Source organism: Camelus ferus, chromosome 3 (genome assembly GCF_009834535.1).
Source record: "Camelus ferus isolate YT-003-E chromosome 3, BCGSAC_Cfer_1.0, whole genome shotgun sequence".
NCBI classification, from domain to species: Eukaryota; Metazoa; Chordata; class Mammalia; order Artiodactyla; family Camelidae; genus Camelus; species Camelus ferus.
The window spans coordinates 84,867,851-84,894,498 of record NC_045698.1 but is presented as its reverse complement, the minus strand read 5'-3'; the positions used below and the strand labels follow the sequence as shown (position 1 = coordinate 84,894,498).

At 38.0% G+C, this 26,648-nt stretch overlaps 1 protein-coding gene across 8 annotated transcripts in view; it reads right to left on the bottom strand.

The window, feature by feature from the left end:
* Positions 1 to 26,648, bottom strand: part of SNX24 (sorting nexin 24) — a 132,328-nt gene that overhangs the window by 77,579 nt on the left and 28,101 nt on the right. Inside the window, exon 1 of one of the 8 annotated variants that reach the window (XR_004318674.1) lies at positions 13,824 to 14,495. The exons of the other annotated variants lie outside the window; for them this stretch is intronic. The gene's annotated coding sequence lies outside the window, so the exon portion shown is untranslated. Of the gene's footprint in view, positions 1 to 13,823; positions 14,496 to 26,648 lie in introns of those variants that run through there. 8 annotated transcript variants of the gene reach the window in all.

The window sequence follows — 26,648 nt, the reverse complement described above, 5'->3', positions numbered from 1 at the left end:
TGTGCCTCCACAGTATGAGAAGGGTTCCCTGGGTCCTTAGTGTGAACTCTGTGGCCAGGCTGGTACTGGCGGGAGATGGTCCAGCAAGCTACTTGGTCCCTCTCCTGACTACTGTGCAAAAACACCCTGTCTGTCTGACACGTGAAGAAGAGGTATCAGTTTATTTTGCTTTTAATTAGTTAACATCATTATATCTCATTTTAATTATCTTCCTAGTATCTGAACAATCCTGGGTTAATCTACTGCTGGGATCTCTTTAATATGTATTCTGAAATAAATATAACTAAAATGACTAATTTCTCTGGCTATGAAGTCAAAACACTGCACCAAACCCACAGAAGCAGGCCAAATGAAGCCCTCCACCATTTTCCTGTTCAGGTTTTTTTCTGAGAGCGAGGTATGACCCCCAAGTGAATTTTGTGCTTCTTTAATTGAGAGATACTCCTACTTCATTAATATAATTCATTTTTTACTTATTTATTAGTACCAAGGAGAAATTCCAGGCTTTAAAAGATTCAAATGACTTGTATCTAAATCAGACCTGGACTCTCTCCTCTTCACATGCCAATTTACATGAAATCTCTTCGAGTTTCTCTGCTCCCATAAAATGCGGGTGCCACTGCCCATCAGGCCCAGGTTTGCCTCTTTGGACAAACAGTCCAAAACAGTTTTCCTGATCTGTTTCAACTTGAAGTGTTGTCAATATATGGATTGTCTTGCTTTCTAATTCAGTGAAAAATCTAGTTTTCCATTAGTCTCTGCCTTTCTAATTTTCGATACAGCTTTACTAAATGTAATTATTAAAGGCAGATTCAAGAAAGCAATTACTGAGCTACTGGTTTGTATCTCTGAAGTCTTAATAAGCAGCAAAAAGTTGTAATTGCACTAAGAGTAAAAGATAAATTTTTCTATGGATCAGACATATATATACCCTTGCATGTGTATATGGGGAGACATATGTAAAACAGTATGTAGAGAATGCTCTCTTAAAACACAAGTTTTAACCTGCATTTAAACTTTATTCAAAGGCAGTGCTGTATGTTGTACAGAGCAGGAAAAGACCTTTCAGAAAGGCCACATTCTGCACTTTCCCCGGACTCTGTGACTGTGGTAAACCACTCAAATCCCCTAGATCTCCTTTTCCCTCCATCTGTAAACATGTGAGAAGGTGAAACCAGATTGCCACCAAGCACCCTTTCAGCTCTAAAGGTCTACGAACTATTTATTGAATTCCTAATCTCTGCTAGGCTCCATATTACAGACAAGACAGAGCTTCCGAAGCTGAAAATTTAGTAAAGAAGAAAAATATCATTAATATTAATAATATAATTAATATAAAGCAACATATAAAAGGGCTATTCCAATGATATAAACCAAATTGACTTACCAAAATGTTCCAAAGGATAGCTGTACATATAAATGGAGGATACAACTTCTTTGAACATCATCTGAACTACATAATTCAGCTTTCTACCTATAGGCAAATCATGGAGCATTCATTATGTGGTCGCTTAACACTGGTCTTGGGCAAACAACAAACTCTGAATGGAGCCACTGTCTCCAAACCAAAATGCCTCTGAAACATTCAGTAGTCATGTAGCGATCACTCAAGATCCTCATCTCAGTCCTGTGATATTATTTAATAACTCATGGGAGGCAGAAGGAGCAGGTTGCTGTCATTACTTTAAGGATGAGAAGACTGAGGATCAGAAAAGTAAACAACCTGAAAGAGACTCATACTAATCAGCAGTCTATCTTCCAGAACACGATCATGGGCAGCCTTTCTGCAAAATTAACTCGTGAATAAGGCCACAACAGCCCTGTCCCTTGACTTTTCCACTCTCCAGAAAAATCTTCACTGCTCTTAAGAATGTCCCTTGGTTTGTCAGCACCATTCAAAATGGTGCTTATAATTTACCATAAATCTACACCAACCACTCTAATTCTGTCTTAAGAGAATTTAGTTGATAACTGAAGAGCTTACCTTCACAACTTCTAGAAATCTGTGCTAATAGACTTTGGACAGGGTCCTTCTACCAAGGCCTTCAAATTTATGACCATCACTACCAACATCATTATGTGAGGGTACATCTGCAAACTCAAAACCACACTGCAGTGGTCCCTTCAAAATCTCCTTCATGAAAGTCTAACAACCAAGTTTGAAGACAGGGGAAAAAACAAAAATAGAAACAAGCAAGCAAACAAATAACACTCTGACTCCTTTAATTCTAAGTTGAGAGCCAGTATACTAGGTTCATACTGAATCACCCTTCAGTGTGGATGCCACATTTAAGAACATCACTGTCACATGAGATACAGTCTTTTCCATGGAGAAGCCACGGCAGGACCAAAGAGATCTTTCCCTGTGACATCTGAGGGGCAAGGAAAGATGTTTACCCAGGGGGAACAGTCTTTAAGTATTTGCAGAGCAAACAAGGAAAGGGATCACAGTGAAGTTCTGTCCATCCCAATAACAAAATTAAGACCAGCTGGTAAATTTTTGTATAGTTGAGAGCTGAGAAAAAAATCATGACATCGAGTTTGCCAAGCAAGCATAACGAGCCCACATCCCAAAACACCCACCAGATAAGGCCCAACTGACAGTTTCCAGGCAGCGTATGTGAAGAGGGATTACTATTCAACCCATTTTCTGGTCAGAGATTGTATTTTGGGAAAACAGACTACGTGCCACCGAGATATAAAAAGCCCCTTGCTTTCAAGTGAGTCAGTAAGGCCAGGGGTGTCATTCAGCCAGAGAAACAGCTAACATAAAATCTGAGATGCAGAATGTTACAGATAAAGACCCCAGATCTACTTATTCAGAGAAAAGCATTTTACATGGAAGCACCAAGATCGAGACTCAGAGTAAAAGCCTCTAAAACACAAAAGTGCAAATAAATAATTATAAACACAGAATCTGAAAGAGTCACTTTAAAGAATTAAGAGAAGTGGGTAAACATTCAACTTCTAGCTTTAAAACACCAAGAGAACAAAGTCTGGCTCTGGTGATGAACCTTAAGAAGGGGCACAGAGAATGCCCCAGAAGGATCCAACTCCACAGAGCAGCTGGAAAGAAAGCAGAGAGCCAGCTCACCCTGCAAACACAGTGAGGAGCACATTTGCCTCATGCAATCAGAATGAACAAGTCACGTGTGTGGACACAGATGACTACTAAAGAAACCAAATCCAGATACAGTGGAAAATGCTGTGGGTTTTGTCTTAATTCTGATACACGGTTGCCATGCTATCCTGGATAAGTCATTTACTCTCACTTCTGGCTCCAGTTACTTTATCCATCTATTTAGTAAAATGTACTGATCACTTCTCTGTGTAAACATGTGTTAGGTGCTTGGAATACAGTGAACTAACAGCACAATGCACAGTCTTACAAATGCTCTAAGGGAAAGGACAGACTACTGAGAGCATGAAAAAAGATAGCCCAGTCAGGGCTAAGTCCCAGAGAAAGTGATGCAGAAACTGAGACCTGACGTCTAAGGGGAGGTGAGGATGGAGGTGGACGGGGCCAAGGAGAAGGTTAGTTTAACTAAAGCAATGGATTGTGAGACTGGAGCTCAGGGGGAAGGAAGGATCAAGAATAGCTCTTAGGAATGTAATTTGGTGCAGCCACCACAGAAAACAGTATGGAGATTTCTTAAAACCTAAAAATAGACTTACCATATGATCCAGCAATCCCACTCCTGGGCATATATCTGGAGAAAACTCTAATTTGAAAAGATACATGCACCCCAGTGTTCATAGCAATACTACAATAGCTAAGACACGGAGACAACTTAAATGTCCATCGACAGATGATTGGCTAAAGAAAATGTGAGAGATATAAATATAAATATAAATATAAATATAAATATAAATATAAATATAAATATCCATTATATATATCATAAATTTATACATATCACATATATATCATGTGATATATATTCCATTCCATACACATACACACACGATGGAATATTATGCAGTCATAAAAACAATGAAATTGTGCCATTCGTAGCAATATGGATGGACTTGGAGGGCACTGTGCTAAGTGAAATAAGTCAGACAAAATATGTATGATATCACTTGTATATGGAGTCTGAAAAACACAACAAACTAGTGATTATAAGAAAAAAGAAGCAGGCTCACAGGTATAGAGAACAAACTAGTGGTAACCAGTTGCAGCGGGGAATACAGGAGTGGGTGGCTGGAGGAACAAATTATTGGGGGTAAGACAGGCTACAAGGATGTATTGCACAATGAAGGGAACATAGTCCATATTTTATAATAACTGTAAATGGGGTGTAAGCTTTAAGAATCATATACAAAATTTTTAAAAGAGAAAAAAATAAAGAAAAAGTGGGTGTGGGGATGTGAGGGCAAGAGAGGGAAGAGGTGAGGAGCTACTATAAACGCTGGCCAAAGGAGAATGCAAAAGCAGAAGACATCCTCAGGGCCCCATCAGTGGTGGACCAAGAGTAAAGTCAGCTGCCCCCTTAGGTGAAACAAAAAAGAGAAAAAAGTCAATGGACACAGAAATATCCCACTGAGATAAGAGAATTTTTTAAGAGAAGTAGAACCATTTCACTTGTCCTAAAAAGGATTCTAGGAGGGAGGGGATGACTTTGAGGTTCCCAAATTGACTCTACATGATAAGCATGTGATGATACAGATCCAAGTGAAGACTGGTCATGATATGCAAGCTCCAGGTTAGTGTTCATCAGGATAAAATGATGTATTCCATTTATGACTGGGATTCCATGTACAGTAATCAACTTTGGGTTCCAGTCAAAACACTGTAAGGATTAGGCTGGTGATAGGTTCTGAGGTGTAAGAAGGAAGGACCAGTCAAGGGCCTGGTTCCTACTCAGCACACAGTTGGGAGAGGAGGACAAGGGCCCATGTATGTGAAGCATATTCCTGCTCTTGGGAAGTGCTGAGGACAGAGAAGGTACTTAAAGCCAGTCTTAGGAAAGTGAATGGGTAAGAAACAGACTGATGACATCCAAAGCAGAGTCTTCCCTGTGTCCATCAGCAGCGCCCCCCCCCCCCCCCACTGCCCACCACCTCAATCTGATTGTCAGGAACCACCCAGTCTGTTTCCATCCTCAGTGGAGCCACCCCCTGACCTAAAATCCTTCTTACCCTACTCCCTCTCTCATTCACTCACTCATTCATCAGGACTTGTCTTCCTTCAGGCTGGGTCTTGGGGAATCAGTGGGGATGGCCTTAATTTTGAGCCCCTCCCAGTATTCTTATAACCCTGGTCCTGAAATGAAGAGGAAAAGAACTTCAAAAGTAAAAGTGAAAACCAAAGAAAGTAGAGATGTGGTGGTCATGAACAGAGTCTGGGCTGTAGCCCAGGAGATTAGCCCAGGAGAGGGAAGGTCTCAAGACACCCATGCCCACTCAAATTCTGAACAATCACTGTGGTAAGATTAAAGTTCTGATGCAACTTTGTTCCAGTGGATTCTTTTAATTAAATTTCCCTTTGTCAAAGTAAACTTTATCTTTGATGATTTTAACTCCCCAATCTTCTCCCTTTACAGTTGTTACTCCTAATAGTGAAGTGATGGTTCACTATTTATAGAATAAACTGATATCTTTCTGCCTTGAACCTACAAACTCTCAGTTCACTCTGGCCTCAAAGCTGCATTCCTTGTTAGTGAAAAGCATGCACTAAGAAAGAACTATTTCATTACTAGTCTGCAAAAGATAACCACACCAATGTGATGTAATCCAGTCATTAATACAGAGTCTGCCTCTTAAAAGAAGCCATTCCTTCATCAAGTACTTTTAAGCACTTTTGTGGATCAGGGTCTGAGCTGGAGTACAGTGGGCAGCATAAGAGAACTGGTCTCTCCTCCATGGAACTCGGAAAAGAGCTAGAGATGAACTAACCATCAGCACAGGATTATGACTGAAATAGAAGCTGGAAGGAAATGTAAATGGTTCAAAAGTCATCTTAACAGGGAACAGACAGCCCAGAGATTTCACACTGTCCTCCACTCTTGAAGACACAGACAGGTAAAGGCAACTGTCCTCCAGGTCTATACACACTCGTGCTGTTTACAGCTCTCTCCACTCTCATACCCAGACCCTGGACTTATCTCTGGGTTTGAACTCCAGCTTTACTGGATGTGTGTCTACAGTAAGTTATTTAAACTCACTGGGCATCAGCTTTTTCATCTGTTAAACAGAGATGATAATACTTTCTGTGTGAGGTTTTAAATAAGTTAATATTTATAAAGTGCACAGTATGGTGTTCAACATACAGTAAGCACTCAACAAATAACAGTTTTCTTTTAATTTTCATGACCTAACTGTCCCTAAATCTTAGTCAATGCTATTAAAATTATTTGAACGAGTATTTAATGTATCTGAAAGCTTTTTTCTAGTTTTGGCAATCCAGAATCTAACCAGCTTGCTCTTGGAATACGTCCTTTGGTTAATATAACTACTGTATTTCTTTTTGAGCATTTAAGACAACTTTGTACATGAAATAAAGAAATGCCTTTTTATAACTCAATATTTTGAATAGGTAATACATTCGTATGGTTTAAAAAGTTAAAAAAAAATATATGAGAACATATACAATGAAGCCTCCCTTGAAATTCTGGCACTCTCTTTCCAGCGCACACCCTGCACCCCACTTTGGATGCTGTGAACAGATCCTTTCAGCCTTTCTATGTGCACATCTGAACTCAGTCAGCCTTATGTGCTTTTCTTCTACATAAAAAGCAGCACACCACACCCTGTTCTATGTCTTGCTTTTTCACTTAGCAATGGACCCCGGCAATCTTCCCAAGTGAGGATACAATCCTGTCCTTTTCCTCCTTTTATCACTACATAATATTCAGTTGCATGGAGACTGTTGTAATAAATGTCCTTTTGGCCACATCTCTTTCTGGGCTGACACAAACTTTCCTAATTGTAGTTTTGGCAGTGGGTGATGGAGAAAATGGTTAGAAAGATCACATTTTCATTTACCTAAACTGTTCTCGGTCAAAAATGAATGGCAACTAAAAATTTTTGGTGTATTTTACATAAACAGTTTACGCGATCACTATGCTACAGTTCACAATAATCATTTTTCCCTTAAATTATTTTAAAACATCTGTTCTGTATTTTACACGTACCAGGATCATTTTCCTCTGTGTTTACATGGGGAAAGGGCTGGCCGCTACAGTATCCAATCAGTTACCCCGAGGAGATGTCAGCTGTCAACCATGTCTTTTGCAGTGATTTCCCTCTTCTCTCTTCTTTCATACTCTGGGTGAGCTGTCAAGTTTCTAGTTTCTGACGTGCATTTACATCACTCAATGACATCTGACAGCAGTGAAAGGCCACAGAAAACTGCTTATTGATCAGAGCAAAACTAGTTGACGGAACAGATGAGGTTGTATCACAGAAATGCAGCCACATTCAGGTGATGACATTTTGCTCCCCGTACACAAGAGCTTAATGGAATACAACTTCATTATATCATGCCACTTGTGCTTACAGCACCAAGCCCATCTCCTGACTGTTTTGTCTGTGTGGTGATGAGGACCATCTATTTGTGCTGGTATCAATGTATTATCAACCTGATTTGTTCATGGACACTTGCAAACTGCTTGTGAATCTGTCCTGACGAATACACCAGAGACACTGAAATCTCAATCTTACTGAAATCTAATTGTGCTGTCCTTTAACAAAAGAAAAACAGAATTGCCATTTAGCCCTAACTATGCAGTTTAAAACTTTTGTATCACTGGGTAAAGAAATTTAAATGAGCATTCCTTTGATTCTTATGACACTGTCAGGAAAACAGAACAGAATGATAACTTCAGATACATTCAAAATTTACTTATCAATGGGAAAACCTAGTTTTTTCTAAGACCTAAAATACCAGATTAAGGCCCTTTAATGCAAACTGTTCCTTTTGCTGTTAAAGATAACAGTTTAAGGCAAGGACTTCCCAAGTCCATGGCCAATGCAGGCAGACAGATGGCTATGAAGTTATAAATCAGTACATGCCTGAAAGAAGGATCATTAAGCCAAAGAGCCTCCAAACATTTTGCCACATACAAGGAAGGAAAAGGCAGCAACTGGGACAGAATCACTAGCCCGCCCGGACTCCCAGATGGAAAAATGCTAAAACTTGACCCTGTGGGTTGTCTGGCTTTCATCTCTCTTGAATTCCTCCCTCAAGGCGGGAATGTTCTCCCAAATTACGCATTCCCACAGCACCTTCACAACCTGGCCACATCTGCATCCTATCTGGACTTAGTATTTTTCCTTAAATAGCATTTTTACTTCAATAAATGTTAAAGAGAACTTTAAGGTGAGTATGAAAAGAAACACTTGTTTTAAAATCATGTTTCCTGCTGAAGGTTGTGAGCCTGAAGGCTGCTCCCTAGTCCTTAGAAAGAGAGATTGGCAAAGTAAAGCCAAGTTAAAGGTTTTGGAAACATTTTAGCGCAGTGGGGGAAATGGTGTAGGATGAAAAGATCAGTGAAAGGGACTAACTTTGTGAATTATTCCTTTGTGAATAACTGCTATTGAAGGTGTGGGCACCACTGAAATCATGTCTGGTAGCACTGGGGGCCTGGATCTGAACCCAGGGAACACAGGCACAGTGCACTGAATGAGCAGGAGCGGGAGGCTGAGGCCGAGTTCGAATCCCCTCCCTCCTGCTCACTGTATGGGCCCCAACAAATCAGTTAATCTCTGAGCCTCACTTTCCTCTCACCTATAAAAGGAGATACTGTCTACATATAAACCTTAAAAATGCGCTCTGAGGAGTAAGTGAAAGCATGTGCACGTCAACTACTTAGTATGCTATGTGACACTCAGAGGATGGTTAAAAAATGTTATTAATTATTGCTTCCTACCTCCTTACGTACACTTTCAGTTTTTTAAAGAAATTAAAAGCCAGAGAACAGAAGAAACTCAAGGCAGAGGGTACATGAAGAAAAGAAAAAAATGAAGAAAAAGGGAAAGAAAAACACATGGATTAACTAGGAAAACAACGGAGTCTGAAAAAGAAGATGGTTTTCAAACTCACTTCTGTGGCTTACTTGCTGGCAAAGCTCTCCCTCCGCACCTCGCCTGGGTTCTGTTTCCTTCTTTCTGGCAAAAACCACTGCTCTCCTCTGGGCTCCTGTAACACTTTGCTCAAGCCCTGAAGCCTCCTTGAGGGTGGGCCTCCCCCTCAGACCTGAGGCTCTATGAAGACAGAGGCAACATCCCCTGACCCCGCATCCTCGGGGCCCAGCAGAGCACCCCCCCGCACACACTGGGTGGAGTGGGTGCACTGACTGCTCACAGACCACTCTCCCTTCCAAAGGCCCTGACAGTGCTGCCCAGGCCTCGTGGGAGAGGTTTATGTAGGTCTGAATGAGGGCTTTTCTGGCAAACCTTCTGACCTTTTACTTCAAGCACCAGCCTGCATAATGAAAAATATGTAACACAAAAGCAGAAAGGTGGTAAATGCCTTTACTTCAAACACGTCAGGGGTTTCAAGAAATACTGTGAATTTTAGGGGTGGGTATAGCTCAGCAGTAGAGCAGATGTTTAGCATGCACGAGGTCCTGGGTTCAATTCCCAATACCTCCATAAAAAAAAAGGAAATACTGTAAGTTTTGACTTTTTACAAATCACACCATATAAAACACTCTGCTTCTTCTTCTTCTTCTTCTTTTTTTTTTTTTTTTTTGTATTTTGAGATTGCTAGTACAAAATCTTTCTCAGTCACCTGAACCAAAATATATGCCTTAGGGCACTTGTAACTCGGTGCTCCTGAACCACAGGCCACATGTTATTTTCCAAATACTTTTGCTTCACGCACTAAATGCTTCCTAAATGGAAGCAAAAAAAAAAAAAAATCACCTCCAATCAGACCCACTCTGCTGTACTCAAAATTAATAAGGCACACAACAACCGTTATGTATAATCTTATAAGGTGCTTGAGGACAGGAAATAGACACGGGGGTGAGGTGGAACCCAGGTGCAGGTGAGAAGTGGAGAGCACATGCCCCCGCTGACCCCAGACAGCCCAGGTTTACTCCTCTTACCCCAGCTCAACAATCAATGCCACCCTTTTACTTTCAAAAGTATGACAGTTTGGATGGTAAGTTCTGTGCTTGTTCTAAGAATGCAGAGGAACATCCCACCCCATGCAGGTTTTGTGGTCTTAGAGCTCTTTGTATACACCTGGTGTGTCTGTAGTTCATTGGTTTACAGTAGTTCATTTGTTATTATTTACATATCCTCTACTTGACTCTTAGTTGTTACTCTAATTCTGTCTCCAGTGCCTAACTGAGACCTTGTCAGCTAGTAGGTACTTAATTGTGGTTGAATGATTAATCCTGAGACACACACAACTCAATGGACTAGAACATAACTAGTGGGACAGAGTTTAACAAGGAAGCTGGTGAATGGTCAGGTAAAATTCATTTAAACTTAAATTCTTAAGTAATACCTGTGAATCTGAAAACCAAGATTGCAAATGTAATCTTACAGATAGGAGTAATGTCTAAGCTGGAAAGTGGGAAGGACTTTAAACTAGTGCTCGGAAAATATAGGAAAATCTTCAAACAAGTGTTCTAGGGGAAAATGGCGAAGTTTTACTGTAAAGATTTTTGGACCCAGTTAATCAGTATTACTTGTATTTACTGAACCTCTAGAATCAGTGGCTCATACAGGCTACTCCTACTCAGCACATACTTCTTCTCATGGGTGGTGCAACTTCTCATGAACACTGGCAGAAGGAACCCAACTGTCAGGAACTAATCCTCACACACACTATTCCCACCTCCCAGTTTCCCTCCACTCCTTGCTGATAACCTCAGAGTGAAATCAGGATCCTTACCTAACAAAAAACCCTTGAAACCAAACATGCCTACCAGAGTCCTGTTTCACATCTGCATGGCTGGAATGTGGGTTATAAATATATACTACATTCTAACATATACTTCCACTGAGGACATTAAGGACTTGAAAGAACTTTTCTGAACTGAAACATCTATGTTTCACTTAAAATGACTCCTTGAGCCAACATCTTCACCAGGCCCATAGAAGCCAAACAGGCAATAGCTCAGGGGTGGGTAGATGCCGGGGGAACAAGGCTGTTTTCCATATAGCACACGACCTAACACAGTGGTTTTTTTCCAGTTAAACTCCATGGAGTTTAAGTCACAGTCAAAAGAAAAACTAATCTCAGATTTATTATCAAGAAACATTTGGCATTCGTAGCTGTGTTCCCTTGGTCACAGAGTTCATTTTAAATAGAATGCTGAACAGGATTAAACACAGAAAGCCAAATTATCTGATGACTATGTAAATTACTAATAATTTAAGAGTCTATAAAATACAGACAAAAGCTGCAACTATAAGACAACTTTTTTTAAAACCTAGAAATGTAATTTTGGATTTGTAAAAAGAAAAGTATTTAGACATTTAATGACCTTAAAATAATTAAGAAATAAAAATTATATTTTATAAGTAAATTAAGCATTTCATTGGGTGACTGCTTTACTTCAACAACTGATTATTCTCAAGTTTCTCTTGCTCTAGTTTTTAAAACTATGTTAAACTTAACCTACATAACTTAAGATTTCACAAAGGCTGTGAAAAACAAGCATGAGGTCTCCTGTCCCTACTGTACCATTTAACTCTAGGACCAACCAGATGCAGTATTCATAAATATATGTTTTTAATTTTAATGCACATTATTTTTATATATCTTTTAATACACTTATTGGAAAACATTGTATAACTAGGAAAAGAAGAGAACCAGAATGCATCTGTACATGTAAATGGAGTATTTCAATTAGAAACAGTAGTCCACCCAGATGGAGCCACATCATAAATGGAGCAAAGCCGGTTGTCAAAGTAGGAAAATTTAGAAACATATCCCTCTCAAACAGATTCGCAAAGTAATTCTGCTTTAAATACAGGAGCATGGGGAAGATATACTATAGCAAACCAAAATTTAAGGATAATTGGGAAACAAAACAGAACATTAAACACACGGCCAAAAACTTTCCAGGTTTTAAAACTCCATTCAACGTGGCCTTTCTTTCATCCAACAAAGATGAACTGAACACTGTAGGTGCCCAGTACATGGGACATAACTGGATGCATACAGCATAATCTGCGGGTCAGAGTTCACAGACCATTGGCAGGCAGAGGGATGGGGACAGACCTGCTCACTGATCATTATGACACAGTGCAAAAGCTGGTATAAAAGAGACATCAACAGGGCACAGAGGAGAGTGCAAACGGTTCTACCCGGGGCAGTCAGGCAACGATTCGCAGAGAAGAGAGTGTCTGGGCTGGGTACTGACTGGGTTCTCTGTCTTCAGGGCAGACATGGGCCCAGGACTAGGGAACAACAAGTACAAAGACAGAGATCCAGAACTGGTATGATACATCTGTGCAATATTAATAAACTGGTATGAGCTGAAGCTTGGCTGAATCTTGGGGGAGGAGAGAGAAGAAGAGGGGGGCTTGTTGAGAGGAGGTTAAAAGGCAGATTGGGACAATACTGGGAAAGGGCTTTCTTAACCACACCTACAAGTCTGAACTTGGGGCTGTGGAGAGGCAGGAGGCAGCAGAAATACTCAGAAAGGCAAATTCAAATGAGGCGTGGAGGGAACACAGCAAGGGAGAGCCTCTTCTAGAAGAGTGAGGTACAGGAAGTGGGGAGGAGACTGGGAACAGAGACGGGGGCTGTAGATATTTCTGGTAAACAGGTGAATGCCCAGGCGAGGGAGAGACAATGATGATCCTCATATTTTCTGTTGGGAACCTGGGTAGGCAGTGGTGCTCAGACTCAAAGATACACAGGACGAAAAAAAAATATTGTTTGTGTTTGGAAGAAAGGAGATGATGGAATCAGTTTTGGGGATCCTGAATTTAGGTACCTATAGGATATGGAGAGGTAGACACCCTGTATGAAGCAAGACAAGGCAGAGTGATTCCAAATGGGCCACTGAGGAGGAGGTGCTGTGTTTACCTCCAAAGGCCAGGGTCAGATAGAACAGGAACAAGTATGCAAGACACTCCAAGGGAGAAGATGGAGGGTCAAGATCCTGAAAGATAAATCTGTGGAGTCCAGGGAGCAATGACAGGAGACAGAGTCTAAAGAGTCAGAGGCCAGGTAAACCTTGCATGAGAGTGTGGTATGGAACAAAGACAGCAGAGGAGCACAAGGTCCCAATCATGGGCAGTAAAGAGGCTGGAAATGCCCAAATATCTACTGCACACCAGCCCCTCTGGACCAGCTGATCATCCCTGAATTCCAAGACCACTTATTATCTCTTTGTATTTTGTCCTTAAGCATACACTGGTTTTCACTGTTGTAAACTGCAGTCTCTTCAAATAGCCTGTATTCCTAAAGGAAAGAAATTGCATTTTGTCTTTTATTCTCCTTAGTGTCACCACAGTACAAAGCATAAAGTAGAAATATAAAAAATATCAGCTAAATGAAAACAAGCTATATTTCAAGAACTCCAAAACTTAGGTAGTATACCTAAGGAATACTTGAGGAATAGTTCCTCATAACAAATACTAGCAATGTTTTGTCTTTTTAAAATATCTAGATCATTTTCTCATTAAAAAAAAACACTTAGTAAAGAAATAAAATTACGGCCCTTGGGTCTTTGACAGGTAAGATATAACACACAATACCCATTTCCATATGGCCTTACAGAACTGAAATTTGAACATACGTACTTTCTAATGCATACATTAGTGTTTTCCCTGCTCTTAATTTTTTAAAGGTTTCATATTTCACATTTTAAAAAACTGCTTCTACTAATGCCCTTGTCTTTTTTCACCTGTGAGTTAATCATTCTTCACAAAGCTTCCCCTTCCTCGGCTACGAGAATTATCCTCACAAGAGCACACGCTGTCTTCGGAGATTAAGATCTCACTGAATGCCTTCATTGTTGGAGGAAGCACCTAGCAAAGAGTGAAGTTCAAGTAACTGTTGAAGGAACGTTATATTATTCAACAGAAGCATTACTGATAGACTGTATGTTAATTTTTTTTTCCTGGTGCAATGGTAAATTTCCATTGATTTCATGATAGCTAAAGAAATAAGCCCACTCAAGTTACTGTTGCTACAGCAGCACCAACCCTCCCCTTAGAACATCTGATGCCAGAAGCCTCCCAGCAGCAGGTGATGAAAGTTATTCCACCAGGAATGGCAAAGAGCAAAGCTTTCTATCAAGCAAAATTTCTCAAAAATGGCCAGGACAGCTCACCACCAATAATGCATATATATGGTAAGCTTCTAGCCATCAAAGAAAGGGTGGAAAACACAAGGTTCTTTGAATCCGACTCCTGGACTCTGATTTGGAAACTTCCCCATCACATCTGGCCCACCTGCTTGGTAATAAAAAGCCCTGTAGACATATGGTTCTCAAACCTGGCTATACATTAGTGACCTGCAGGACAGTTTGAAATTATTAATGTCCAGGCCTCCAACCTGATCAATTAGACCTGAGTCTCTGGGCAGAAAACAGTATAAACAGATACATCCACCATCATGAAGATTCGACAGATGTTTACATTTTTCCATATTGACTTTGATTTCACTTTTTCGTTTAAGAAACGAGATGTTATTGATTTAGTTCAACCTGTATTTAACCTTCACTAGAACACCATCCCCTTCTTTCCCTGGTCTGAGATCTGCCCATAAATACACAACTGGAGATGTTGCTGGACTGGCCAGAGCCTGACTCTCTGACCCCAGGCACATGGATAGCTGCACTGTACTACCCTGCCTGCAGGGACTTGGGTTTTTATTATTAATTAAAAAAGTTATAAATGGAAAGGGATTTTGAGTAAGCCCCACTGTATTTCGACTGCATGTTTATTAGGTCTTGCAGCCAATTTCTCCCTGCCATCAGAGAGAACACACTGCCATTTTTATTATGTATATCAGGAAAAACAAGGTTGAAGGTAATTTAACACTGATTCTATAGAAGCACACCTAAAGTTTCACTCAGACACATTCACTGTGAATCATCCTCTAAGTCACTGTGCATGAAAGTAACATCAACTTTCTTCTGAACAGAAAAACCACACGTAAGTATTTCACCCAAAAGATCACAATACACATACACAGCTTTCCAGAACATTTATACAGTCTTGATTTGTAATTACAAAACTGAAGAAAGGATTCTATGATACTGCTGATCTTAACACCAAAGCCTTGTAATGAATGAGTGAGCATCTTGCTTTACCCCCCATCCCTACCAAAAGCAACAGAAGACAAAAAGTCAAATACTTTCATTTTTTTAAAGGGCTCAGCAGAAGACGGAAGCCATAGAAAAAGTCTCAAATATTTAAACAATTCATTTCTTCCACTAACATTATAGGAAGGATGATTAGTGAACAGTTTTTTTTCTGTTACAAAAAAATTTAGAAATCTGAAAAGTAGCCTAATAAATATGGAGAATACCTAAAAACATTTAAGAAAAATTTTCAGATGCAAACGTGTATGTGCTTTTGCGCACAGATTTATTCACTACGTCTTCTTAGAAGATTTTTAAAAATACTCTTATGTTGTCACTATTAAACATTTGGAGTGAAGAAATCCTACTCCTCCTGACAAATAGCAATAAAGGTCTATATCAGGAGAGTGACATACACAAGTGCAAAACAATCCACTTTTTTTCCATTTAACATGTTAGGTTATATATTATATTCTGCATCTTGTGACTGCACCCAAAACAAATATTTGTACATGTCTGTAAAAGCTCATAAATAGTAAGATAGCAGGATAGGGGAAAGAAAGAATGCAGTCATATTTTCTTAAAATAGCCTAAGAAGGTAATTTTTAAAAACAAAAATAGGAAGGGGTAAAAATAGTCTTGCTTACTTAAAAAAAAAAGTCTTGCTTACTGTTAGGTGCTCTCTTTTTGAAAAAAAACTGCAATGATACTTAATTTTAGAAATTCATTTAATGACATCTTTGATTTCCATTTAATGTACACAGTGACACCTACTGGCATACTGATGAGGCAGTGAAGACAAGATCTGAAATTCACACATAAGCAGAGAACTCTGCACTACGTATGCTCATGCCTCTCATGTTAAAAGATACTTCTGTTAAGTACGATATTCTAAAACACTGAGTTGATCTAATGTTAGAAATAAGCTAGAGGAAAGCCCACATTTCTGGCTTTCAATTTTAAGTTACTGAGTGCCGTGAGAATGACACACATAGGGTTTTGGAGACTTAAGCATTCAGTTCACATTTTCCAAAAGCCATAATAAGCCTTTATTTGTGGTGGTTAAACCTCAGACCTCACTAAAGTCAGTATGTTTGGTTGAGGGCAGTCACATAACGTGATAATTTTTAAAAATCATATAAACCAAGAAAATAGTAGTTGGGAGGAGTCCATTGCTTTATAAACAAGCTGTGGGCTATTATAAATAAGCCGTGTCCTATTATAAATAAGCTGTAGTCTATCATAGAAACAAGGCAAGACTTATGAGACCTTTTTTTTGTCTGACTGTATATGTGCTATTGTTGAATTTGGTCATAGAGCGATAAACTTGAGATGAAGCAGGCGGGGAAAATATGGGCAAGTGAATAGAGCATCCATCAGAAATCTGGTCAACTACAGGTGGTCCAACTTTAAAACAGAAACAGAAAGGTTAGGACAGGACAGGAGGTTTCTGAGATGATAGGAATGGTGGTTGGCTATGTGGAGGCACCAAAGTGTGAGAGCAGACCCAGTGCCTTAGACAGCAGCAACTAAATCAGCCTCCATCAAGCGGAACCAGAGAGAATGCCACCAATGTGTGCCTGGTAAGTTCTGACTACGAAGTCGACTTGTTGAAAGAATGTAATTACCTAAAGAATAGGATATGGGTGGGAATGTAGTTTAGTGCAGCCATTATGGAAAACAGTATGGAGATTCCTTAAAAATCTAAAACTAGACTTACCATATGATCTAGCAATCCCACTCCTGGGCATATATCCAGAGGCAATCTTAATTCAAAAAGATACATGCACCCCAATGTTCATACATACAATAGCCAAGACGTGGAAACAACCTAAATGTCCACTGACAGATGACTGGATAAAGAAGTTGTGGTATATTTATACAATTGAATACTACTCAGTCATAAAAAAAGAATAATATAATGTCATTTGCAGCAACATGGATGGACCTGGAGATTGTCATTCTAAGTGAAGTAAGCCAGAAGGAGAAAGAAAAATACCATATAACATCACTCATATGTGGAATCTAAAAAAAGAAAAAAAGAGGACACTAATGAACTCCTCTACAAAACAGAAATAGACTCGTAGATACAGTAAACAATCTTAGGTTACCAGGGGGAAAGAAGGTGGGAAGGGATAAATTTGGGAGGTTGAGATTTGCAAATGTTAGCTGCTATATATAAAAACAGATTTTAAAAAACAAATTTCTTCTGTATAGCACAGGAAATTATACTCAATATCTTGTATTACCCTTTAATAAAAAAATGAAAATGGATATATATATTACACGTATGACTGGGACATTGTGCTCTACACCAGAAACTGACACATTATAACTGACTATACGTCAATCAAAAAAATAAAAAAAGAATAGGATACACACCTCATGCCAAATTGGATTGCTGAGGACGGCTGCACTGTGCTATGAAAGTTTCCAAGGCTGAGTCAACAGAAAAGAGCACTGGGATGGATTAGCCATGTCTGCCATGGGCATGAAGGGGAAAAAATTACAACACATGTGCCAAAGGTCTGCTACCTCATTATCCTAAGACTTAAAACAAACAAGGAAACAACTCTGCTTCATAACTTCACCCATCTCTATCCTGCTACATTTTTTGCTTGTATATTTGGTCTCTGCTTTTGTTTACAAGTGAAATTTATTTTGAAAACAACCCTATCTTGGCTGAAGTAAGGTGAAGGGGAGATTATCTTTAGCTAGCTAGAAAGACATGGTGCAGGTGGCAGGGATGATGGGTGAAGTGGGGCATTGACTTGGTAAGGGTGTGACTGGTGGCACGCATGGAACACATCATGCAGTGGTCCCCCCTGACAGGGGTGACAGTTGATCCCCCAGCTGAGGCCTTTAACACAGAGAACACAGCCCAAGTGCAGCTCTGTGTCAAGTCACCAGGACTCCAAGGTACCTACACCCGGCCCAAGATGTGGGATACAACATGGTGTTAATTATCTCAGGGGGGTTGACAGCTAAATCCAAACAGCAAAGAACTCTCTTCTCCACCAGTAAATTACCTGACCTTTAGACCTGGCTATTATGTACTGCATTAGTTAGAAATGATATCATGATAAAATTAAGATGTTTTACCTAAAATTAATGTAAATGGAATAAGTTAATCATAAACAAGTTAATGGCTAAACCCATCCCCTAGGTTTGTTTCTTCCTCTAAACTCTTCTGGCTTATAACTTTCCTATTACAGATACCTATTTTTTAAAAAAGTAATTTGTATACATAGTAACATATCAAATGTGCAGACTAGGCATTAAAAGGCAAAGCATAGCTCCCAGCATCAGCCCTGCAACACCTTTTAAATGTTTCTACTTTTAGGTCTTCTGGCTGTTATCTTCAGAACCAGATCGATAGACATATTCTACTTCTTGATTTGTCAACCTTAAAAAATATCTAATGACCCCCAAATGAAAAGTGAGGATCTAGCTCATTATATTACTTGCCACTTTGCTCAGCCCTCTCCAATATCTGAGAATTATGTCATTTTTAGTTCTTCTAATGGTTACTTTTTAAACTTTAAATCACTCTCTGTAAGATGTTCCTTAGTGCTTTTAAACTTCTCCCTGGACTTTTTCTTTTCTTCCTCCTTCTACCATTCATAGCTACTCTTTTACCTTTACACTGTCAAAAATTCCTAACAGTTGTATTTTGATACCACCACCAAGTTTTCTCTTGTATATAAATTGGCTCTAAAAGCTGAAAACCCAATAGACAGGATTTACATTATTCTGAAATGGTAGATAAGGGAAGCAAAATAGCATGCTAGAGTTATTCACAGTCACAGGATCTATCAAAAATAAAGTACCATAAAGGCAAGATACCAATATGAAAAAAATAATAAGAAAGCAATTTAAAGGAAAAGTATTAACAAATGCTGAAATAAAAGATAACCTTTTTTTTTTTTTTTTTTTTTTTTTTTGCACAGTGGTTAAAACCTGTATAAACTTTTCATAGGTTTTTTGGTGGGTTTTTTTGGCCTAATTAAAATAAAACGTAAACTGTCTTTTAAACGATTTAACAAGATTTACAAAACTGTCCTTCAGCTCTAGGGAGTATTTTGACACTTTCTTTAAAAATGAATCTCTATGTCTTGGGGGCTGACCACAGCAGAATGAATGTCAAAGTGGGAATAGGTAACAGGCGGTTACAAAGGCAGGACAAATCTACACAACGAGGATGAACTCAGAAAGAGGAAGGCCAAATATTGCTCAAAGTCAGCCAGAAATCTGTAACCCTGGAGTCCACGTGCTCAGTTTCTAAGTTCCCTGAGCCAAGGTATATATAGACCAGGTATAACCACAAACCAAGATAGTAATCATGTACAGATAACACACTGTACGTAATTTGCAATGAACATAGCAATGCCAACATATTCAGAACACACTTCTACATCTACACTAAGTAGTCTGTAATACCATGCAATAACTGCATGTGCTATGCATTAAACATGTGACTCTACACACAGTATTTCAAAATTCTACAAACAGTATTTCAAAATCAAATAAATCTCTGAAAACCAAAGCAACTAGTTCCCCAAACTATGAATGGGTTGTGTAACCATACTTGTTTTTACTGCTCAGGAATTAAAGTTAGATACAAAGTTTTTTTAAAAAGATAAAATAAATAAGATAGACTTCCCATTTTGGCTGAATAATACCAGTAAGAGAAAAAATTTTCCTAAGAAAAAATTTTCCTAACTGTATTTTATCTTTAGAAAGTGCTGCTAAACTAAAACAATTTCATGAAACCTAGCACTTGTAGCTCAATAAAGTATTTAACATTGATTTACTGAAGAGTATTCTCCTTAACTTAATAGGTTTCCTTTCATTTTTACTTAGAAGCTAGACAACTACGTAAGGTATGCTTCCATATATTGGTCTCAACCTGCTTCTAGGAGAATGTGAAGTCAGGTAACTCAAAATTATTGAGAATATCTAGATTATATGAAACTACTAGATACTGGGCCATTTCTCTTCCTGGCCTACTTCTAAAACCTCCCTCCACTGGCCTGTAGCACTTCAAAGGCAGACAATAAACCTTATTTTTCACTATATCACAAAGCAGTACTAAGACAATGCCTTGTCCATAGCAGTTGCTCAGAAGTATTATTTGTAGAAGCAAAATAATGAAAACCCAAATGCCCATCCATAGGAGACTAGCCAAATAATGAAGTACCATGTAGCCATTACAAATGAGGATTCTTATGAACTCACAGGGAGTGTTTTCTAGCATATACTGACTGAAAAAAATAACTGAAGAAAAAAGATTATATATAGTATGACACTAATTGTTATGAAAGGAAAAATAAGGAATGAAGATATAATAAGAGGTGGAGATTTATTAGGCTAAGTAAGGGTGTGTGTGTACAAAAAAGAAAAATAAGAAGTATAAACCAGAATCTAGTAACACTAGTTACCTATGGATATGGGCATAAATGCAAGAGGAGCAAGACTTTTCCAAAAATACCTTTTCTGTATAGTTTTGAGCCAAATAAATTATCCTACACATTCATAAATTTAAATTAAATAAAAAGATAGAAAAACAAACCAACAAATAGAATAACAAAGAGAGAAAAGAACCTAATTGTATATTAAATTTTTTACGTAACAATATAGAGTAAATAATTCAAATGACTTTTGAATACAGTACTCTAACTGCACAAACATAATGAGACGTATTCCAAGACAAAAAGGACTGCATAAAGGTCTTACATTTTATTTAGTAGGCCACTGTTAGAATAATTTTAGTCTTGAAATGCTGGAATTTTTATGTATAAAAAAAGAGATATGTGAAATGTAGTCATAATTTAAAATGTGTATATACTCATGAGTATGTTATACATAGTATATAATCAACTATAAGACACACATGTATATATAATAACTATATAATACATATGTAATATAACTGTATTTCTTAGTTCTAGCAACTGAAAGGGTCTGGTAGCAATGATAAACCATTGCATACTCAGCATACATATCTTTGTTTCTAGTTACCACACCCCAAAAAGGAAGCAGGGGTCCCTGGGAAAGTCTAGAATTACAAAAGTACACAGTGAACCTGCATGTCCTGTTGGACAGAAAGCAAGAAACGGTGATCAAAGACAAATGGGGTCATGTCAAAAGGACACAAAGTCAACTTGAATGAGATCCCAAGGGACAAATCTGGGACAATTTGGGCATTAAAAAAGAATAATGACAACAGTAGAAAAAACTTGTAATTAAAAAAAAAAAATCCCCAAGTCTCTAGAGATACGAGGGGAGAAGAAGGAAGGAGAAAAGTTCCTTGTCACAGAAGAATCCCAGTTAATAAATGTGGAAGAAATAATGGAATTAGAAAATCATTTTGCAACTATCAATGTAATAGCTTATTCAGGCAAAGATCATTACTCTAGTTAACCACTGGGTCAAAGGAGTGAGATGTTATAATTTAGGGGTGAAAGTAAGGGTGCAACTTACTTCCAAAGGGTTCATCCAAGAAAACTAAATAAAGTGTGTGTGTGTGTGTGTGTGTGTGTGTGTGTGTGTGTGTGTGTGTGTATGAAAGAGAGAAAGAAAACAAAGCAAAAGTGGCAAAATGTGAACTGCTGAATCTGAGTGAATATAAGTATTCTTTTGTACTGAGCTATCAACATTTTTTCAACATTAATCATTGGGGGAAAAATAGAAAGAAATAAGTCTGCTAGGATGACTACCCATTGCTGGTAGGTGCTAACTCTGTTACAGATGTATGACTTTGATTTCACAACACTCAAAATCTTACACTTACTATTCCTATTTCACTGACAGAAGCACCGTTTTGGTCACGAGACAGTCTCCAACGTACACACATAGTTTGTTCTGTGTTCACTCCCAGGTCAATATCTACCATTCACAACACATTTCTTCATAGAAACATTAATTTTTGTGGCCAGCCCCAAAAAATCTATTCAAAGAATAATATAGCTGAATATAATAACAAGAGTTTAAAAAAAAGTCAGTCTATACATAAATAAATCAGACCAAAGTCAATTTAATTTTTAATAAAACTTGAAGATCTAGTAATATTTCTCCAGAATAATGAGAGGCCTTTTTTGGGAGGATGCATTATTGCTGGAATACCAATAAGTGTGGGAGGAGATAAATGAAAATCTGAAGTAATCCGAAACTTATGCTTTAAAAAAATAAATTGGATTTTATTTTTTAAAATACAGATACATTGTCACTGAAAAATGCAAACGAAACAAAGTTAAAATTCCCACATTCTTCCTCCTCTAAGATAGTATCTTCCATAGACGTAACTAAGATTAACAACTTGGTGTATATGTGTAAAACTGATTTGGTGTTTTCCTCCATAGTCTCATACTGTACACAGCATTTGGTAACTTGTCTTTTTTTTTTTTTTAATTTAACACTTCGCTTTAGAGAGTTCTGAAAGTTATCTAACTCAACATTATTTTAAAGAATAGAATATGACAATATTAGAATAAATAAAATAAGCATTTTAAATTCAACACTCTTAAACAATTTCAACCAGGAAACAAAATATCCTCAGGTAAAAAGCAAAACAGCATTCAGAAAAGCTTCATATGGTCAAATATGAAAGATATGATAGTAAATCCTCAACTTGAAAAAAAAATCTGTAGTATAATAATTATGTTACAACTCCACATTTGTCTGGAAGGGCATATACCAAACTATGACCCTGAGAGGTGAGAAAAAGGGAAGAAAAGAGGATTTAGTTTTTACTTCACACTCTTCTGAATTATTTAAATTTTGTCTTATAATTCTTGCAGGAAGTTACTGAAGAGATAAAAGTTTTAACTAATAATGTTTTTACATAGGTACAAGAGAATTATGATTAAATTCACTGCGTATCTAAGGCTTATTTCCTTAAAAATAATCATTTATAGTCAAACAAAGGATAACGTTGGGGACTTAACAGTTAGGGGACAGGGCTGGCTTTAAAAAAACCCTTCTAAAGGGAAACCTTACAAGAGAAGGAAAGATGGAGTTAGAAAATCTCCATTCTGGCAACATCACAGTAAAAACAACAACACAGTAAAAACAACATCACAGGCAAGAATCATCAATGGATGCTGAATCAGGGAGGAACCATTTGATGAGGAAGAGAACATTTATATAACCTTAAAATGTGTTTCCAAATGTCATTTACTAATTACAAAAGGAAAAACAGTAAATATACAACAGTGAAAACCAACAAAACCAAACCAAGGGGTCAAAATTAGCATCACCAATTAGGGGCAAGCAAATACCATGTGCCTCTGGATGTGATACCTTAACAAAGACACAGTAACACTAATGGAGATGTCCAGCCCCAAATCTAGGACCTGAGTCTACCCATCAGGAGCCAGCAGACAAAGCTAAATTGAAGGGTGTCTATTCTGACCTGTCTTTTACAAAAATGACAATGCCATGGAAGACAAAGAAAGACTGAGAGACAGTTCCAGATTAAAAGGGGCTAAAAAGACATGACAACTAAACATAATGCTTACCCGGATTCTGTACCAGGAGGGGAGAAAAAATGCTCTAAAGAAAAAATGCTCTAATGGGACAACGGACAAACTTGGGATATAGACTACCAAATAATACCGGGTCAATGTTAAATTTCCTGATGTGACAATTTCACTGTGGTTACGTTCAGAGAATATTCTTACCTTAGGGCACATACATTGAAATAATGAGGGGTAAAGAGGTATAATGTACACAACCTGCATGCAAATGGTTCAGAAAAAAAATACATATATAAAGAGAGACGACAGGGAAGACAACAATAAAGCAAAAGTGGCAAAATGTTAAAAATTGATGAATCTGGTTACAAATAATAGAGAATTCTTTGCATTGTTCTTCCAATTTTTTGTACATTTGAAATTATTTCAAAATAAAGTTTAAAATATACTCCCTCTAGTCCCATTACATCTACAGCCTGCCCTCTCTCTGTTTAATAAGCTAATCTGATATTGAATAACAGGTGTCAAGGAGTCGGGGAGCTGTGTGGTTACCAAGAGTGAAGAGCATCTCTGATGAGGGGTCTGTGTTCAATCTCACACTGTTCTGTCAGAACCTTTCTCTTAATCCTCACCTGACATATTTGACAGTCCCTATTGCATATTCTGTATTATTAAAGTTTAAAGTGAGTCAATTGTAGTTGGGGCTATAATGATTGAGTACAGGCTTTATTGAGAGAAATGCCATATGTTTTGTCAGATAAAGAAACAATTAAGTGTTCGATATCATTAATTATCAGAGAAATGAAAATCAAAACTACAATGAGGTATCACCTCACTCCAGTCAGAATGGCCATCATTAAAAAGTCCACAAACGATAAATGCTGGAGAGGTTGTAGAAAAAAAGGAAACCCTCCTACACTGTTGGTGGGAATGTAGTTTGGTGTAGCCATTATGTAAAACAGTATGGAGATTACTCAAAAGACTAAAAATAAACTTATCATATAATCTAGCAATCCCACTCCTGGGCATATATCCAAAGAAAACTCTAACTCATGAGGGTACATTCACCCCAATGCTCATAGCAGCATTATTTACAATAGCCAAGACACAGAAACAACCTAAATGTCCACTGACAGATGACTGGATAAAGAAGCTGTGGTATATTTACAGAATGGAATACTACTCTGCCATAAAAAAGAATACAATAATGCCATTTGTATCCACATGGATGGACTTGGAGATCATGATACTAAGTGAAATAAGCCAGAAAGATAAAGAGAAATACCATATGATATCACTTATATGTGGAATCTGAAAGAATGACACAAAACAGAGACAAACTCACAGACAAAGAAAACAAATTTATGGTTACTAGGGGGAAAAGGGGTAGGGGAGGGATAAATTGGGAGTTTGAGGTTTGCAGATACTATTATATATAAAATAAACAGTAAGTTTCTTCTATACAGCATAGGGAACTATATTCCCTATATTACAGTAACCTATAATGAAAAAGAATATGAAAAGGAATATATGTATGTATCTATATGACTGAAACATTATGCTGTACACCAGAAATTAACACAACACTGTAAAGTGACTATACTTCAATAAAACCAAACCAAACCAAAACAGAAACAATTGAGGGTAATTCAGTGTAACAATAATAAGTAGAGAGAAGATCCATAATTCATATCAGATCAACTTATTCCTACAGGGACCCAAGGAAAAGTTAGAAAATGTGTTTCACATCTGAGACTTCCAAATTCTAATTTCATAAGTTAACATGGACAGTTATATACTCAACTGAATAAATCAAACAGTGTTATTAACACTCTGACACTAAATCTGCCTCCTCTACACAACCAATGAGATCACCACTAAAAATATTTATCAATCTATCCAAGCAAAGTTCTAATGTAAGAATCAATGATGTGACAATCTGGGGTAATACATTTCTGACAGTTCTGAAAGCTTACTGGATTTCATTAACTCTTTAACATAATACACAAACATTAACAGAACTTCGGAGAGTTATAGCAGAAGACAACCATCACTGAAGCAATCAATTAATCAAGTTAGTTTAAAATTTGAAAAGAAAAAATATAACATTCAGGAAGATACGCCATTTGTTCATTTTAAGACACACTGAGAGATTTAACTAGATACTAACCATATATGAACAAATACAGAATGATGCTATCACATGAATAAGACTGCTTAACAAGATAGGAAATCAAATATACAGAAATACAACTTAGAGAACTGTTTCACCTTTGGCAGGAAGGTCATCTGGAATTGTGACTTGGAGTAAGTGATTATCAACCTTTCTTGGGGTCCCAGATGTGAAAATCTGCAGACCTCCCTGGAAACACACATATACATAACATGCAAGATTTTGCCTGCAGTTTCAAGATGAGAAAATTGTGTTGAGGGACAGTTACCTCCTACATTCTGAAACACAGATGAACTAGTAACAGACACTGTACAAAACTTGGTAGTCCACTGATTCCTCCTCGAGTCTCTACACCCCCTTGCTCCGTATTCCACCTCCCCTTCTCTGCAACCCTGTCCTCTGTGCTGCTCCATCCATTCCTACACCTCCATCCCTCTGCCTCTGTGTCCGGCCTTCCCAACTACCCCTGACTCCCACTTCTCCCTTATGTCCTCCCACCCTCACTACCCTAACTGGTTCAGACAGGGAAGTAAATTATACTTTTCAGTGTCTTAACTACAGTTTTATATTATTATTCATAATTTTAAAAGCCAGTGAGCTGAAAGTTCTACATTTACAGACAGAGATTGAGAGATTGTAAAGGGGGAAAAAAGAGAGATGAAGGAAAGGGAAAACAGTGTTTCTTAAAAAAAAAAAAGTTGCTTTTTTATCCTGCTGTTAATTTTTGCCTTTGCATTTTTACCCCATGGGTCCATACTGACAGCCTGTGATAAT